The following is a 5,138-nucleotide window of genomic DNA, read 5'->3' as shown; positions in this document are numbered from 1 at the left end:
GGTAGGAGGGTCACCATTACATAAGAGTACTCTAGTGGGAGGTCGAGATCCACTAGATTTGCTGTGTAGTCTTTGTGGACAAGAAGACAAGACGCGGGATCCTGTTGGAACGTCGTGTAATTTGAAATTGTGGCGCCCAGGCCTGGCTCTTGGAGGGCAACCACGGCTGGTAAGGACTCGAAATTTTCAAGGTAGAGGCGGAAATTGGCCCGCTTAGTGCGGTCCTTAAAGCCTCTACAGTTCCACTGTGTTATTGAAGTTGACATGGCCGAATTGGAGATGGCGGAATTCCTTTGATTAAGGTGTCTCGCCATGATTTAAAATTCTTGGGGGGGAGGAGGAGGGATTGGCTGCCTCAGAGCCAGCTACTTGCGCCATCAAGGGGGTGATAACGGAAGGAGCGGGGCAGTTGTCCTCATTGTCCGAATCAATAATCAGACGGGTGAATTTTGAAGGGCGGGATACGTCCCTAATGGGTCCCGTCCGACGGAGGAGGCGGGGGTTGTCCGAGATTTGTTTTGAAACCACCGCGGGGACGGCAGATTTGACCTTTGTCAAGATCTGGTCCATGGCGGTCTCGATCATATATCGCAATTTAGAGGTTAAGCGCTCCTCCATCGCAGAGATGGCTGTCACGAGGGCAGGCGAGATCTCCGCGTCGCTCTCCATTGCGTCCGAGTTCTGCGGGCTCGGTGCGGCGGACGCCAATTTTGATTCTAAATTTTGAATTTTGTTGAGCAAAAGCTCATTCTGTGCCCGGAGAACGTCTATCTGTTTTCTGTATTCCGCGTCGAGTGCGGAGACGGTTACGGGGGAGGGTGAGGGATGGGAGGAAGAGGAGGCGATCTCAGCCCAGCTGCTCACCTGTTTGTGGTGTTGAGGCGCTGATGCCCGGGCGTCGGCAGCGCCAATTGTCTTGAGGGCCGGGAAGTGGCCAGTGTCTCTGCCGCTGGGCGGTGGAGGCGCCGTCTTCTTCCCGGGCGCTGGTTTCACCGACGGTGAAGAAGGTGACGATGTCTTGTGGTCGGTTCCGTGAGCACCACGCGGCGCTCCGCCACCGGCACCTGGTTTTGAATGACTTGGCTGCTTGCCAGTTCGCTGGTTTTTTGGCACCTCTGGGCGCTTAGCCTTGGGGCCATGCACCTTGAGCTGCCGGAATTTTCCCGTGCAGTCGCGGGAGTTGGTAGCGTGGGCTTGCCCACAGACTGCACAGGACAGACTGCATTCATGCTGCGCCTTGACTCCGTCGACGGTCGGCGCCGTTTGGCCACACAGGCCGCACTTTTCATCCGGGCAGGGGCAGGTGTCTGCTCGGTGGCCCACAGTGCCGCACCGCACGCAGGCCGGAATGGTTCTCTTGTACGGACGCACAAGGGTCACCTCAGAGTTGTAATGCACATATCGCGGCACCACTTTTCCCACGAAGGTGAGCGACGCGACGTCGGATTTGCCAAGCTTGCGGATATCGGCAAGCTCTCCAGCACGCCACTGGATCTTGTTTTGGAGGGACTCACTGGTCTCGTGCTTGGCCATGGTGATGACGCCGCGGCACACGTCTCCAGTGAGTTTCAACTGGCCGTACATGGAGAGCTGGCCCTTCGGTGATGTTAGTTGAAAATCCCGCAGAAGCTTGTCCGCGACGTGCGGCTCTCTGGTGCCTGCGACGATCAGGTTTTGCTCCCATGTGGGGAGCAGGCTGAGGGATGCTGCGGCCTTGGCGCCCAGGTAGTCCGCGAACGCTGCTCCCAGCTCGCCATGTTGGTAGACATCCCTGAGAGCGACGGTCACCCGGGGCTTCAGGATGATGACGATGTCTTCTGGATGAAGACGCGGCAGTGACTTTGGTTTCCAAGAGGGTCCGGTCTTAGACTGGGCCCCTCCGTGAAGCGCTGCAGCGCGCGCAGCAGCGCTGTGCCGTGTTGAGCGGCCTGCCGACGTGGCGTCCGCTTTCTTGGAGGCGGCGTCCCGCTTGCGGGAGCGGCGTTCCACTAGTTTGAAGAGCCTGGGGTTCTCGATGGGCGCAGAATCCGGACTCTCAGGCGTTGGAGCTGAAGGAACCTCGGACCAGGCCATGGCGTCCGGTTCGTAGCCGCGTTGTACTTTTTGGGCAGCCATCTTGACACGGGTGGGCGACTCACTCACGGCCGAGCGTCGGCGTAGGCGTTAGGCCTAGCGCCGTCGCCACGAAACGCAAGTGAGGATCTGCCCTAAAATGCGTAAATGTTGCCCCACCTGTGTGTGAGTGGTGTCCACAGGTAGCTGTCGACTTCGCGAACACAGACGCGGCTGTGTTTATTTATTTATTTATTTATTTATTTATTTGAAAATACTGCAGCCCCATTCCAGGGTCTATAGCAGGAGTGGTTACATATATCATGCGGTACAGTTGCGCGCATAAAGGGGTACATGGCAAAATGTGAAGCAAACGCTGCATACAACATCATATAATGCTACGTCTCAATTTCGGACGCAAAATCAGGCACAGAAAAGGCACGTATATTTCCATTTAAAGAGTTCCAACTCTCCACGGTACGCGGAAAAAAAACAGTATTTGAAAGCGTTAGTACGGGCAAAAAAGGGTTGGATATTAAGATCGTGATGGCTCCTGGTTAGAGATGGTTTTGAAAACGTGATATGCTTACTCTCTGAGAGGCAATTAGCAGAATGCACTATTGAGTGAAGAAGTTTTAAGGACTCAGTTTTCCGGCGGGATGCGAGCGGACTTAAGTTTAAGGAAGATATCGCAGATGAGGGTGAAAAATGAAAGTCGTAGCGGCGAAAAATAAATCTTACAGCTTTTCGTTGTACAGATTCTATTTGATCAATTTCACATTGCTTATATGGATTCCAAACATTGGAAGCGTATTCAAGAATAGGGCGAATTAGAGTTTTATACATGACCAGTTTCGTCTCTTTAGGAGCATCCCGTACTGTGCGCCTCAAGTAACCGACCTTTTAGTGGGCAGCTGCCACTAAAGGAGGGGTCAAAATGTTTTAGCGCTGCCGGGCACAGCAATGTATTGGTGAGAAGGCGGAGATCGGATGGGGAGGAGAAAACAGCCCGGTGAGAGAGCGCGCGGGCGGCTGCGTCTGCTGCCTCGTTTCCTGCCAACCCCTGATGAGCAGGGGCCCATATGAGGTAACGGTGTGCGGGGTCCGTATCCCGTATACAATTTTGGTATATTCGATAGGCTAGGAAGGGAGTGCAGCCTTGTTCGACGTTCCGACAGGCCCCTCGCGAGTCGGTGATTATGTATTTTGAATTGGAATGTGAGGCCGCGAGAGCAATCGCGACCTCTTCTGCTTGTGTTACACTGCGGGCTCTGAAAGTTAGGCCGTTAACTGTGTTGCTGTTGTGAACTACAGCGGCCGTGTACCATCCGCCGTGGTGAGGGCCGGAGGCGTCCACGTAGTAGACACCTGTTTTGTTGCCATAATATCGGGCTAGCTTTCCGCTCGTGCCAGGCGCCGACCATTATGGTCTTCGTGTGACATGTTTGCTGGAAGAGGCCGCACGTGGAGGGCACGTCTCCACAGTTCCGGGATGCGAAACCTGTCTTCCATTGGAGGGGTGTGTTGGATATGGAGTCGAGCAAGAAGGCGGCGACCCGACTCCGTTAGCGACAGGCGCGTGTACTGGTTTGTAAGGTGCGCCTCCCGGAGCTCCCGGAAAGTGTTCACCACCCCAAGAGCCATAAGCCGGCTGTTTGAAGTAGTGATGGGGAGGTCAAGGGCACGTTTAACAATTTTGCGAAGGATGACCTCAAGGGCGTCCTCCTCTTGTTTCCGTAGGTGGAGATAAGGAGTCGCATAGAGAATTCGACTAGTTACGAAGGCGTTTGCCAGCCGCAAGGCATCCTTACTTCGTAACCCTCCGCGTTTGTTGGAAACCCGGCGGACCATGCGGCCCACCTGGTCCCCCACCTTACGGAGTTTGGCCAATGTAGTGTCTGGCCGCCTGTGTTTGTGGATGCAGAGTCCGAGTACCCGTATCTCATAACTTTCACGTATGGGACCGCTCTCAAGAGAGAGAGATATTTTAGTTGTGCACTTCGGTGAGGGGCGGAGGTGCACAAATTCCGATTTTTTAGGGGAACATTGAAGACCGCAGCGGCGGGCGTAGCGGTCTACTATCGTCGCCGCTGTTTGCAGGCTGGTTTCAATGTCTCCTGTGCTGCCCTGTGTGGCCCACAGAGTGATGTCATCGGCATACAGGGCGTGCTGCACGCCGGCGACACCACTCAGCTGGGCCGGCAGGTGCATCATGGCCAGATTAAGGAGCAGCGGGGAAAGTACCGCGCCTTGAGGGGTTCCCCGCGTGCCGAGTAGGTAAGGACCATGGTCTCTATCTTGAATTCGAATGTAGGATTGACGATCCATTAAAAATTGGCTTATGTATTGGAATGTGTTGAGGCCACAGTCGGTGTGACTTAGGTTAGTGAGTATGATCTCATGTGTTACATTGTCAAATGCCCCTTTAAGATCCAGGGCGAGTACTACCCGGTCATTATGGGGGCATTCGAGGGGGTCAAGGACTTCACGATTGAGTTGCAGGAGAACATACTGTGCGGATCTGTGTGGCGGAATCCGAACATGGTGCTCGCAAAGACTTGTTTGTGTTCAAGATATGTAGATAACCGATCCCGCACCATCGTCTCCATTAGTTTGCCCACACATGAGGTGAGAGATAAAGGAGGGACCCGCCGCGGTGGCTCAGTGGTTAGAGCGCTCGACTACTGATCCGGAGTTCCCGGGTTCGAACCCGACCGCGGCGGCTGCGTTTTTATGGAGGAAAAACGCTAAGGCGCCGGTGTGCTGTGCGATGTCAGCGCACGTTAAAGATCCCCAGGTGGTCGAAATTATTCCGGAGCCCTCCACTACGGCACCTATTCTTCCTTTCTTCTTTCACTCCCTCCTTTAACCCTTCCCTTACGGCGCGGTTGAGGTGTCCGCCGATATATGAGAAAGATACTGCGCCATTTATTTTTCCCAAAAACCAATTATTATTATAATTAGACCACGGCGGCTGCGTTTTTATGGAGGCAAAACGCTAAGGCGCCCGTGTGCTGTGCGATGTCAGTGCACGTTAAAGATCCCCAGGTAATCGAAATTATTCCCGAGCCCTCCGCTACGGCACC

At 54.3% G+C, this 5,138-nt stretch overlaps 1 non-coding gene across 1 annotated transcript; it reads left to right on the top strand.

Moving 5' to 3' along the window:
• Positions 1 to 4,702: 4,702 nt before the first annotated feature.
• TRNAS-ACU (transfer RNA serine (anticodon ACU)) lies at positions 4,703 to 4,774 on the top strand. The gene has a single exon. It is a non-coding gene; the product is annotated as a tRNA-Ser (tRNA).
• Positions 4,775 to 5,138: the final 364 nt, after the last annotated feature.

This window comes from Amblyomma americanum, chromosome 4, assembly GCF_052857255.1.
Source record: "Amblyomma americanum isolate KBUSLIRL-KWMA chromosome 4, ASM5285725v1, whole genome shotgun sequence".
In the NCBI taxonomy this organism is placed as follows: domain Eukaryota; kingdom Metazoa; phylum Arthropoda; class Arachnida; order Ixodida; family Ixodidae; genus Amblyomma; species Amblyomma americanum.
The sequence above is the reverse complement of the archived record's forward strand: the minus strand, read 5'-3'. Positions and strand labels throughout refer to the sequence as shown.